This window comes from Artemia franciscana, unplaced genomic scaffold (assembly GCF_032884065.1).
Source record: "Artemia franciscana unplaced genomic scaffold, ASM3288406v1 Scaffold_253, whole genome shotgun sequence".
Taxonomy (NCBI): Eukaryota; Metazoa; Arthropoda; class Branchiopoda; order Anostraca; family Artemiidae; genus Artemia; species Artemia franciscana.
The window spans coordinates 573,735-587,226 of NW_027063379.1; the positions used below are offsets into that span (position 1 = coordinate 573,735).

General features: G+C 34.5%; 1 long non-coding RNA gene across 1 annotated transcript in view; it reads right to left on the reverse strand.

The window, feature by feature from the left end:
• Positions 1–4,168: 4,168 nt before the first annotated feature.
• Positions 4,169–13,492, reverse strand: part of LOC136042954 (uncharacterized) — a 37,609-nt gene continuing 28,285 nt past the window's right edge. Inside the window, exon 4 of the long non-coding RNA XR_010621512.1 lies at positions 4,169–4,311. This is a non-coding gene — a long non-coding RNA (uncharacterized LOC136042954). The remainder of the gene's footprint in view (positions 4,312–13,492) is intronic.

Below are 13,492 nucleotides of genomic sequence, written 5' to 3' on the forward strand. Positions count from 1 at the left end.
CATTTTACAAGGTAATAATCATTAAAAAGTTCACACGAATTTTTTCCATGCTTATATAAAAGGAGTAATTCTCGAGACAAGCTATATCATTTAACTGCAACTACGTGAAGTCTCTAAGAATAAGAAAGAGAAATTATAATTTATGAAAATATGTCAATTTTGTACAGAGCTGTGCCTTCACGCACAAAGATATTTCTCAAGGGTGTGTTACCGAAAGAATTGGCGGAGGAGGGGCTGTTGAACAATTTGGGAAATGTTTGACTATAGCTTTTGCAAAAAAAAATTATAAATTTTGTAATATAATAAGAAAAAAAACAATAAAGAATCAACAGTCAATTTTACGAATTTAACATGACCCTTCAAATTTGCAGTTTGCAAAATTCTTATTAAAAGCTGAACAGCAAAAAGGGAGTATTAAAAAACTATATACATTTACTGCTTTAATAAAACTATAAAACAAACACAGCAAGAAAACAAGTAGTATATCCAACTTCACCTGTATCTCTGTTTATGGAATTATTCTTGAATAGATTTTTTTTAATTTCGATTGTTTCCCTGAAAATTTGCTTTAAATCTTGGTCCCTAGAAATCAAAGAAACATTTTCAAACAAAATAAAATCATTTGGAAAATTAAAGATATGTTCCGAGAGGGCCGACGTGAAATCTTCAGGTTTGGTATTTTGCTTTATAGACGATGAAATAGAATTATGATGTTGTAGCAATCTCGTTTTTAAATTCTAATTAGTACGTCCGACATAAGATCTTCCACAAGTACATGGGATTTTATAAACCCCACTTTGTTGCTCTACGGAAGTCCGATCCTTTTCAGAATTTAAAAAACTAGCCAAAGTATTACTACCTCTTAAAGCTACCTTTAAGCCATTATTTTGTAAAATTCTTTTAAGTTTTTCACTCAAACCTAGAATATATGGTAGAGAACAAAAAATATCGTTCTTTTCTGTTGTTTCCAGAATATCGTCAGAACATTCTAGAAATGTTTTCCTTCTTTTCGAAAAAGTCTGGTCAATTAACCAGCCCGGATAATGGTTACTTATTAAAATCTCTTTTAACAACCTCTATATAACAGAGATTATAGTTTGCTGCATATAACACTCAGATAAAGAGCGATCAAGGATTACAAAAAAATATAGTAGGTGTGGAATTTTACTTTCATTTTAAAAGAAATGACATCTATTTATTTAAAAAGATGGATCAGGTTAAATGCTATTGAAATGTTTGTAATATAAATGAAATCAAAGAGAAAAGGAATATGTTGATAAAATAACATTGGTTCTAGCTACATCTGATTTTAATTATTATGTTTTGAGTTGAGGCAACAAGAAATATGTATTTTGTATTCAGACATCATACTCACTCGTTAGTTTTATCCAAACAATGCTAGCATAAAGTTGTAATGGTACATTGGGATTGGAAATACAACAGATCAGTCATTTATAAGAATTTGATATTGCCATCTATATTCTTTGAAAAAAAAGGCATACATCTCAAACGTAGGTAGCGTTGATGATGAAATAATTGCTGGTAAAATTATATAATATATTCTTATATTTTATAGTCCAGAATTTAATATGAAATATTCAGTTTTGTTTCGAAAATGGTATATCTGATACGTTGTACCCGAAATACCTTATGCAGACTTGGCAAAAAAAAAATTAAATAGTCTATTGTGGCAACGAAAAAAAAAATACAAAATCATCAGTAAATACTAGTTCAGGATATTTCAATTTCAATTTATATGAAATTAACATCGAATATAATACACGTATTCCGAATATACTATAAAGAATGCATCAATTAAGAGTAAGAAAAAAAAGTAGATCTACGTTGCATGGCCAACGTGAGGTGTTGCGGCAACCTTTGTTCGGCTTCGCCTAGTGCAACACTGCGAGTGCAACGCTGCGAGGGCAACACTTTGGTTTTGTTTCCTCGCTTCGATTAAACGCTGATTATGATTATCTGATTATCTCTCATTACGAAAAAGAGAGAGAAGTACTAAGAAATTACTGTGAGACGGCATTTAATGCATTCACAATGAGTTCTGTTCTGGGACACCACACGTCTCCTCCTTGGGCTAGGCAACTAAGCACAAACCTCTTAGGTAGATTTGTTAAGACTACTGGTTTGGTTCATTCCCTATAAAAAATTTTTTCACTTTTTTAATAGGAATTTTTAATTGCCCTTTTTATCATTTTAGATATATTTTATCGGCATTTGGTTGTATGATATTGGTTATAATGTGTAAAATTGTATTACTCATTATTATTGTGTTGTATATGTATTTTAATTGCTGGTTGACAATAAATAGTTGCAGTATTTTGATTCCTGTTTTTCAAAGCAGACAGTTGCTGCAGGCGAATAACCCCCCACCATTAGCAAGTCACGTGATACTGGTTTGGTTCAGTGAATACTGACTGAAGTGACACCCAAGCAAGCTAGTGACTATAGAAGGCACAGATCAATTGAGTGATACGAACACATATGACCTATTGGTCGAACACGTCAAACCCCATAAAACAACAACAACAAACGCTGAAGTTGTTAAGTTGTGAAGTTGTTAAGTCCCTTACATTTCTTACCACTGAAACCAAATTGGCCTTACCATCAAATATACAAGAAACAAATAATAGGTACACAAGCTAGAACCATATTTTTGTATAGCCCACTGTTTGAAATATGGTCAGTCAGTTTGGTACCCAAAACAATCTATTGGCAATTTCTTTGGAAAGCATCTTAAAATCTTCCTTTTTTTAGAAGCACCTATACTTCAGAGCACCTATCCTTAACTCAATTAACCATAATTATCATCAATTTAGCTTCCAATATTCTAATCTGGGCTTGAAAACTTTTCTTCATATCCTGTCAAACTTTTTTCAACTGTGGAAAAATATCCTGGGACTTAGGTATTCAGCTTTTAATATCTTCAATTCACCCACCATTTTTACTAATAATACTCTACCTAGGTATATTAAGCTGTCCGCTTGATCAATGTTTCGTTACCCAATGTCACCTGTTCATTTTGACTTACTCCTAGCCTTAGCAACCTAGTCTACTATAAATTAATTTTCAAACCTATTGTAGCACCCTGAACTTGCAAAACGTCAAGTCATTCATTTTCCTCATCCTTTCATCTAGGATGCTGAAATCATCAACAAAATCTAACTCTAAGAAATATTTAGTTGGCTTCAATCCATGTTTTACAATAGCCTTTTCTTATCTCCTTAGGCCAAAGTCCATAAAAACAATCTATCCAAATAGGCATAGAACACGAAACTGCTCAAATCCTTATTTTGAACAAAACCAGCTACTAACCTCTTTTACTACCTTGACTTTAACTTTGTTATTTATGTACATAGCACTAATTACTTTGATGTATTTGTTTGTTAGGCTACACCATAAAAAGGCAATACCTTTGCTAAAGGTCTTCAATAGGCTGAATCAAACCATTGCTCATAATCTATAGAAATGACAGCAAAAAGGTGTTTGATAACTTAGGCACTTCTTAATTATTAAAACACCAGTGAAACGGTGTATATTCTCTTTGCTTCATAAAAGCCCACTGTTCTCTTAAAGTTTTGTCGACTATATTTCCTAGTCTACAAATTAAACCCTGAATTGCTGTTGCTAGCAATAAGACAAATTTAAGGATACTGGCTTTATTCAATTATTAAGTCCTTTAACACAGACACCTCAAACTAGAAAATCTGACAAGTTCTTTTTAATCGATTTGACTTCTGAACAACTCATGTAAACTAGTGGGAGGAATATTTTTATTTAAACTCTTCTTAGTTTCTAAGTTTTGTCAAAGGCTCATAAGAGCTCCGAAGAAAACCAAGAGAAATGGCTAAGAACTTCCTACTTTCATTTTTGCTTTCTAATGTAGTTGGAATATTATTAATGCATTAGAATTCGTTCTATTTCTTTAGCTTTTGATTTCTGTTTCAAATACATTTACAGTCCAATCCTAATTATTTCCCTCATAATCCTAATTTAACTTTAATATATAATACACAAATTTTGCTTTAGAACCAATTTTCTTATTTCACTGTCCATGTGAACCGACTAGTTCCAGGATGGAACCTCAAATTATGTCGATTTACATCAATTTTTTATTCATGTCAGTCAATAGAACAGGCTTTACAAACCTCCTTAAAAGAAGATTAGCTTTAGGGTATTTAGTGTTCTTGGTCTGGTTAGGAAATTTTTCCTCACCGGCAGAGCTTGCTGTTTCCTTTTCTTCTTTCCTTTCGTCAATTTTTAAGTTGTTTGAATCCTCGTCAGAATCTTGATTTCCTGCAATTGATATTCACATGAATTTCATTTAAAAAATTAATGCTCACGTTTACAAAACAGTTTTCTATAACAGTATCATAAACAGTATTCTATAGTCCAGGACTGGTATCAATTAAATCCTTAAAGAAGAGTCTAACCTCGTGGACTGACAAAATAAGAAAAGTGAATATGGATAGTTTGTGATAAATATAGTGATAAATATGGATTATTTGTAGGAAACGACATAAAGAATTATAATTATTTTTTTGTTTTCTTTAATAGCGACAAAAGGGCAAATCTGTTTTAATAGTTTTTGTGTGGATACTAAACTCGTCGGAGAAAAAGATAGAACTTGGAATTTTCGATCAAATAAGCCTCCTCCTAAATTCATATGACAATCCCATCGACAATAACCTTATATGCCCCAGGACAGATCTTACAACCCTTTCCCAAAGCTTAAGGGACTGTATCAACCCTAGAGGCATTGTTAAATAAGACGTCGACTTCATTTAACAAAAGGGTTATCTCAAAATTTTGGCAAGATACACTTCAGAGGAAAGGGCGTTAGGTGGGCTAGTTGCCTTCTGATCAGTTTTGACTCTAAAAATATAACTAATAATTTGAAATCAAATGAGCCTCTACAAATGCTGATATGACAACCCCATCAAAAATAACCTTATATGCCCCTCGGTCACAACTAACAACTCTTGCCCACTAGCTCGGGAGCATTGTCAGCCATGAAACAAGCCTCCTTCAAAGTTGATATGACCATCCCTTTTAAAACAACCTAAAATACCCCAGCGGCAAAATTTATAGCCCTTTCCCGTAAGCTTTGGGGGCCAGTGAAAACCACAGCGGCAGTGTTATATGACAAGTGGACTATTTTTAACAAAACACTATCTAAAAATTCATATCAGATATATTGGGGGGAAAGGTTGCGGGGGGGGGGGCTAGCTGCCCTTTAATCGATTTAGCAAAGAAAAATTTTAATATTAAATCAGCATCTTCTAAAGTATATATCACCACCCCTTCCAAATTAACTTTATCTAACCCCGGGCACAACTTACAACCATTGTCGCCTAAGCTCCGGGGGCCTATTGCCCTCCAATCGCTTTTGACTCTTAAAAAGAAAACTAGAATTTTAAATCATCAATCAAAAGACCATCCTCCAAGATTGACATGACCACCTCTTCCAAAACAACTATAGGCCCCCAGGCCACAACTGGAAGACCTTTCCTCCATGCTCAGGGGGAGGGCTGTATAAGCCCAAGAGGCATGGTTATGACATATAGACTATTGTGCCTGTAACCCTCCAATCAATTTTAACTCTAAAAAAATTTAACTGGAATAATTAAATTTAACTTCGGCTTATATATAAAACATTTCAAAGTTCTGTTTTTTGCAAGGGATCAGACGAAAAGCAAAATGATTAAAAGTTGCAGTCCTCTTCATATGTTGTGCAATATTTTTTCCTTTTTACTTTTATATTTATTGATTTTGAAGACAAAACGTGTAATCAAATGCAATATCAAAGAGAAAAGTGTGGACGTTGCTAAATGGTGGTATGCCTCACCCTCCTGTTCCACTCATAACTGTTCCAAATTTTATTTGAGACTTTTCATCTATCAATCTTTTGTCTGTGGAGCATACGGGTTTCTACTTGCAAAAATCAGACACAGCAGAAAGGGGAAATTCAAGTTTATTTTTAGTAAAACATTTACCCTGAAAAATGAATCGAATGAAAAGTATTACATACACAAGAGCTACACTCCATGTAGGATTATTATTTAAATTTTTAACACATTTGAAAATGAATTTTAACACATTTTTTGCGAATATTCATCAAACTCATTTTAAACTAAATATATTCGAGCCAAATTAACACAAGCAGTACTAGAACAGATTAAACAATGGAAAAAAATAACAGAAAAACATGTTATTAAAACAAAAAATGAGTTTATCAGGAGAAGAGAGTACACTGTCAGGATAAGATGTTTTATTTTGAAAACTAGCATACATTAAGTAATTCATTAACCACAGAAATGACTTTACAACCCCCCCCCCCCTTCCCCCCTTAGTGTGCAAATTTATACCCTGAATTGCATATATGCAATAGATTTTCTATTATTTTGAAAAAAGTTAGAAAATTTTGCGTTGTATAGAGTTATAACGAAATCTCTGATAATATAGATATTACGCTACATACCCCTATAAGTAATTACACATCTCGTTAAGTGAAAGTATAAAACGCCTCTAAAATTCTTATTATTTCAAAAGATCATTTTTACTAAAATCGGACAATTAACCAGGTTTAGTAATACTTTCTGAACCATTAATTTTGAACTGGATATTTTAAACATAAGTTTCCCTGAGTCATAATCTGGTTTTTCCACGTTAACTTCTGTTTTTTTTTTTTTTTTTTTTTTTTTTTTTTTTTTTTTTTTCCTTCAGAGGCTTTTTTCTTGATGGGATCATTCTGAATCCCACAAATAAAAGGAGTATAGCATCCATTAGTGTCTCTGAAGCTTTGTGCGTAAGTGAATGACTGTAGACCTAAAATAAAGTTTTATGCCTTGTAAATTATACGGTAGGAATGTTTTCTTTGATAAGAAAACTTGAGATCTTAGAATAAACCCAATGGATTGAAATATGTGAAGCTATGATACACATTATCCAAATTTAAAGACTGCGATTTTTGTTTTTTAATCAAGATTGATTTCCCAGACTGAATAAAATAGTTGACAGCTATGAATATAAAACCAGATGTAAAAAAAAATCTTTGACGACTTTAAAAGATAAGATAGAACTAGACTAATCTTTATAAAAGGGAATATGAAAGCATTTTGCAGAACGAAAAGACGAGCGCCAAGTAAAAGGTTAAGAAATATATTCACTAATAGAGGTGGTAAATGAAAGAGGAACGAGGTGTAAAGGAGGCTAGGAATAGAGAGAAAAACAGAAGAATGATTTAAGAGATAGAATAGAAGATATTTGCGATTATTTGGATCTTACTTTCGCAAAATATTCATTTATCATTTTAGTGTAATTTTCTATTTCGTTTATTTATCAGAAAGGAAACCGAACCATTAATTTTTGTATATTCTTCTTTATCTAGGAGTCTTCCAAAAGATCATATGAACGATTGGCCTAAATCCCTAATTTCAAATCAACAAGTATATCAATTAAAAAAATCTGTTACTCAATCCAACAATGGAACTCAAACCCCAACCACAAGACCCAAAGAAAAGATTTAAAAGAAATAAGTTAATGTCACAAATTTCCTTCAGTGATTTTCCGCAGATGGAATAGTCCGTAGAGAGGAGGGTCCCAAAGGGAATTTCCGGTAGAGGGACGGGGTTTTCCAGCGGAATTTTCTTACAGAAAAGATTTTCCGCAAAACAGAGTTCGTTTAAAGGTTTTTTTTCTGTTAGATTTTTTGTTGTTTTTTTTTTACTGCAGGTTGGCGGAGATCCCAGTCAAAACATACGTTTTTATTTTAACCATTCTTTATTTCACAAATGCGTAAAATCACCCTCGATTTCTAGATTATAATTCCTTGTTTATTTTTTCAAACGTCATGCAGCTTTTATTTTTTAAAAAATGTTTTTTTGCAAACGCCATTTATTTCTAGAAGTAGGCTACATGTATTTCCTATCAAAAGCCCGAACTATAAAAAAGCTGTAATTTAACAGAAGCTTCATGTGAAATTCCAAGAAAAATCTTTCTTTTTTTTCAAAATAATAATGTCAACAAAACCCTACATTTTATGCGTCAAATTTATGATATTAATTTGGACATTCTTACGATTCATACAACTTTAATCTAAAAAAACCCAAAACAAATTTTGAAAATATAATTAGATAGATTGATAAAATAGATTCTAGGCTATTGATTATTAACAAAACTGGCTCGTTAGGTTCAATCACTTCAAAAGTAATCAATCAGTGGATAAATATTAAAAAAAAACAAGAGCTAAGAGCTCATATGGCACTTGTGACGAGGCCAGAAAAGCCAAGAGCAAAGAACTCATATGGTATGAGCTCTAGCAAAATCCTAAGAATAAATATATTGATTTAAAAGGAAAATCAGAGGCTTAATGCCGGTCGAGATTTAAAATAAGAGCTCTGAGCCACGATGTCCTTCTAAATATCAAAATTCATTGAGAACCGATCACCCACTCGTAAGTTATAAATACCTCATTTTTTCTAATTTTGTCTCTCCCTTCAGCCCCCCAGATGGTCAAATCGGGGAAAACAACTTTATCAAGTCAATTTGTGCAACTCCCTGACATTTGCTTATTCTACCCACCAAGTTTCATCCCGATTCCTCCACTCTAAGCTTTGCCCAAGATTTCCTATTTCCCCCTCCAACTCCCTCCAATGTCAACAGATCTGGTCGAAATTTGAAATAAGAGCTCTGAGACATGAGTTCCTTCTAAATATCAAATTTCATTAATATCTGGTAACCTGTTCTTAAGTTAAAAATACCTCGATTTTTTTAATTTTTCCAAATTAACCCCCCTAGCTCCCCCAAAGAGAACATATCCGTTCCAATTATGTCAATCACGATTTGATTCGAAAATGGAGCATCTGAGACGTAAGATCCTTCTATATATCAAGCTTCATTAAGATCCGATCACCTAATCATAAGATTAAGATTTCACGTTTTCCAAGCATTCCGGTTTCAACCTCCAACTCCCCCAAATGTCACAGGATCTGGTCGGTAAAATTAGAGCTCTAAAGCACAAAATCCTTCTAAATATCAAATTTCATCAAGATATGATCAACTGTTCGTAAGTTACAAATACCTCATTTTTTTAATTTTTTCGCATTATTCCTCCCTCCCCCCCCCCCCCCCCGACTCCACCAAAGAGAGCGGATCCGGTCCGATTATGTCAGTCAAGTAGTTTTTAATTATTCATCTGCGGAGAACCAAAATCAAAACATGCATTGAATCAAAAACTTTCAGAAATTAAATATAAAAAAACAAGTTTTTTAACTGAAAGTAAGGAGCGGCATTAGAACTTAAAACGAACAGAAATTACTTCGTATATGAAAGGGGCTGGTTCCTCATCAACGCCCCTCTCTTTACGCTAAAGTTTTTTATTGTTTTAAAAAGTGGAGTAAAGAGAAAGAGTCAAACTTTAGCGTAAAGAGCGAGGCGTTGATGAGGATACAGCCCCTTTCATATACGACGTAATTTCTGTTCGTTTTCAGTTTTAATGTCGCTCGACAGTGGGCAATTTCGACAGTTAAGAAAGAGTAACTATTTTTCTTAAGAAGGTTTTTAAGGTTTTAAAGACCTTAGCAATATTTTGGTATGTTTAGCTAATTTCACTAAACATCCCCCCCCCCCCCTGATAAAAACACACCCAAAATCTAAACATACAGGTGTGGAATAGCATTAATCAAGAAAAAGTTGGAAATTAACCTGACAACCAGAAAAATATCACAGATATTGAGAAGAGCTAAGAGCTCAAATGGCACTTGTGACGAGGTTGGAAGAGCCAAGACCCATGAACTTATATGGTATTAGCTCTAGCAAAATTCTAAGAATCAATAGATTGCTTTAAAAGGAAAATCAGAAGCTTAATGCCGGTCGGGATTTAAAATTAGAGCTCTGAGTCACGAGGTCCTTCTAAATATCAAAATTCATTAAGATCCGATCACCCACTCGCAAGTCAAAAATACCACAATTTTTCTAATTTTTCCTCTCCCTTCAGCCCCCCAGATGTTCGAATCGGGAAAAACGACTTCATCAAGTCAATTTGTACAGCTCCTTGATACACCTACCAATTTTCATCGTTATAGCACGTCCAGAAGCACCAAACTGGCCAAAGCACTGAACCCCACCATCTAACTCCCCCAAAGAGAGCACATCCAGTCCGGTTACGTCAGTCACATATCTACGAAATTTATAAGCATTTTCCAAGATTTCTGGTTTCCCCCTCCAGCTCCCCCCAATGTCAACAGATCTGGTCGGGATTTGAAATAAGAGCTCTGAGACATGAGTTCCTTCTAAATATCAAATTTCATTAAGAACCCGTCAACCGTTCTTAAGTTAAAAATACCTCAATTTTTCTAACTTTTCCAAATTAACAACCCCCAGCTCCCCCTAAGAGAACGGATCCGTACCAATTATATCAATCTCGTATCTATAACTTGTGCTTATTCTTTTCATCAAGTTTCATCCTGATATCTCCACTCTAAGCGTTTTCCAAGATTTCTGTTTTCCTCCTCAAACCTTCTATGTCCCCAGATCCAATTCCAATTGAAAATGGAGCATCTAAGACATAAGATTCTTCTATATATCAAGTTACATTGAGATCCGATACCTCAATTTCACGTTTTCCGATAATTCCGGTTTCCCCCTCCAACTCCCTTCAATGTCATCGGATCTGGTCGGGATTTAAACTGAGAGTTTTAAAGCACAAGATCCTTCTAGATATAAAATTTCATTAAGAACTGATCACCCGTTCGTAAGTTACAAATAAGTCATTTTTACTGATTTTTCCGAATTACTCCCCCCCCTCCCAACTCCAGCAGAGAGAGCAGATCCGGTCCGGTTATATCAGTCACATATCTTGGACTTGTGCTTATTCTTTCCACCAAGTTTCATCCTGATCTCTCCGCTTTAAGCTTTTTCCAGGATCCCCCCCCGCTAATGACACTGGACCCGGTCGGGATGAAAAATAAGAGATCTGCGTTTCGAAGTCCTTCTAAATATGAAATTTTATTAAGATGCGATCACTGTTTCGCAAGTTAAAAATACCTCAATTTTTCTAATTTTTTAGAATTAAAACTCCGCCAAAGAGAGCAGATCCGTTCCAGTTATGTCAATACCGTATCTAGGACTTGTGCTTATTTTTCCCACCAAGTTTCATCCCGATCCCTCCACTCTAAGCATTTTCCAAGAGTTTAGGTTCCATCCCCACCCCCCATTCCCCCCATCATCCCCTTTACCGGATAACGTTGAAATTTAATATTAGAACTCTGAGACATTATATACTTCCAAATATTAAATTTCATTAAGATCCTATCACTCCTTCGTAAGCTAAAAATACCTCTTTTTTCTGATTTTTCAGAGTTAACCCCCCCCCCCCAAAGAGAGCGGATCCGCCCGGTTATGTCAATCACGTATCTAGGACTTGTACCTATTTTTCCCACCAAGTTTCATCCCGATCCCTCCACTCGAAGCGTTTTCCAAGATTTTAGGTTCCCCTCCCCTTCAATTCTACCCAATGTCACCGGATCCAATCGGGATTTAAAATAAGAGCTCTGAGACCCGATATCCTTCACTCCTTCGTAAGTTAAAAATCCGATCACTCCTTCGTAAGTTAAAAAAACTTAATTTTTCTATTTTTCCGAATTAACTGAGCTCCCACTCGCCCCCCCCCCCCCCCCGAATGGTCAAATCGGGAAAACAATTTCAAATTTAATCTGGTCCAGTCCCTGATACACAGACTAAGTTTCATCGTCCTAGCTTGCCTGGAAGTGCCTGAAGTAGCAAAACCGGGACAGACAGACAGACCGACAGAATTTGCGATCGCCATATGTCACTTGGTTAATACCAAGTGCCATAAAACTGGTAATAGACTCTTAGTGCTAAGTTTTCTCAATATAAATTACAAATGGTTGATTCTGGCTATTAAATAGTAAAAAAAAAAAGAAAAAATATAAATAAATAAATATAACAATAATTAATCCTCCTTTGAGGATACAACTTTGAGGGGTTTCATAACCATATGCCTAAACTTCTCCAACCCCTAAATAGCAAGAGGCTGGGGTACGGGGCGTAATGTATTCCAAAAGTAGTGTATTAAACATTTCACAGTTCACAAAAAAATAACAAAAATAGGGGATTAGCTGAAAAATAATCATATATAAGGAAGAAAACCACGATTGAAATAAAAATGTCTGATTAAGGAAATGAACCCTTGCCATTCTGATTCAGTCTAACCCGCTAGTAACTGAACGGCGGCCGATGATTGAATTCAATCTTTTTGTTCTTGTAGGACCAAGTTGTGTAGCTTATAGCCCTTTTCCCAAAGACTATGGACAGATATGTCATTACCAAAAGCATAGTTATTGACCTTATTCAGCAAATATATTTGTAATCAGCTATTATAAAACATCGAGTTAATAAATGCTTTTATTATGAAGAGTGAGAGCATTAAACTATATTTGGCGAAGCTCAACTTTTGCGAACAGGAGAAGGGGAGAGGGTACGTCTAGGAATAGTCATTTAGAATTTTGAGATTCAATTATTTGTTCCACTATGAATTTCTTCTGGTTAAGAGCATTCGATATTTTAAAAATCATCTTGCGGGCCGTACTTAAGTAGCAGCTTGTGCAGCAAATTTATCAGCATTTTTTAGCTATGAGCTACGATTTTTCACAATTTAAGTATGACTGACGAAAAACTACTGATAAAATCTTAATGAGATTAGCTTACCAATAAGATTACAATGAGCTACCTTTTTTGTTACATTGGAAAAGAAAAAATTCTTTAGCTATGTCATTGTCAGATCCATGTCAGATGGGTACGTCAAGTTACTTCAAAGGAAATGGATTGCTTTTAAGATTAAAAATTGGCGTCAGTGTAAATGAAAAAAGAACACGCCAAGAGCAAATATTAGATGGTGTTGGTGATTTTTCCTGATGCTAGCCCCAGTTTATTTGTACTCTTTAGCGTAAGTTACATGAAAACTTCGCAAAATGAAAAAGAATAGATACGGCTGGCAAATTTCTATAATAATTATAATTACGTCTTTTTCAATTCGCTTAGATGATCGCAAGGTGTAAAAAATTTGGTGTTACCGGCTTTCCTAGGAACATCTTAAACAATATTCAGTCAATTTTACCGAAACAAAATGAAAAATTTCACAATTTTCATCGAAATCAGGAAAGAACTTGAAATGGACATGGTTACATATGTATATTTTGGCTACTTTAGAAGAGGCAGTAGAGAGTAGGAGAGAATAAAACGTCTTATAGGGGGGGGGGGGGGATTTATTTGTATTTATAGCTCAACCAAGGAAAGCAGTAAATACAACGATGGAAACACAAAACCAAGGAAAACAGAAAAGCATGTCTAAGAGTGAGCTTCATAAGAAATTTACCCCAACAGCCACAAACGGCAAATTTAATTATCCCCTAGACTTCAATTATTCGTCTAGCCCTGCACGAAAGCTCTTATAGTT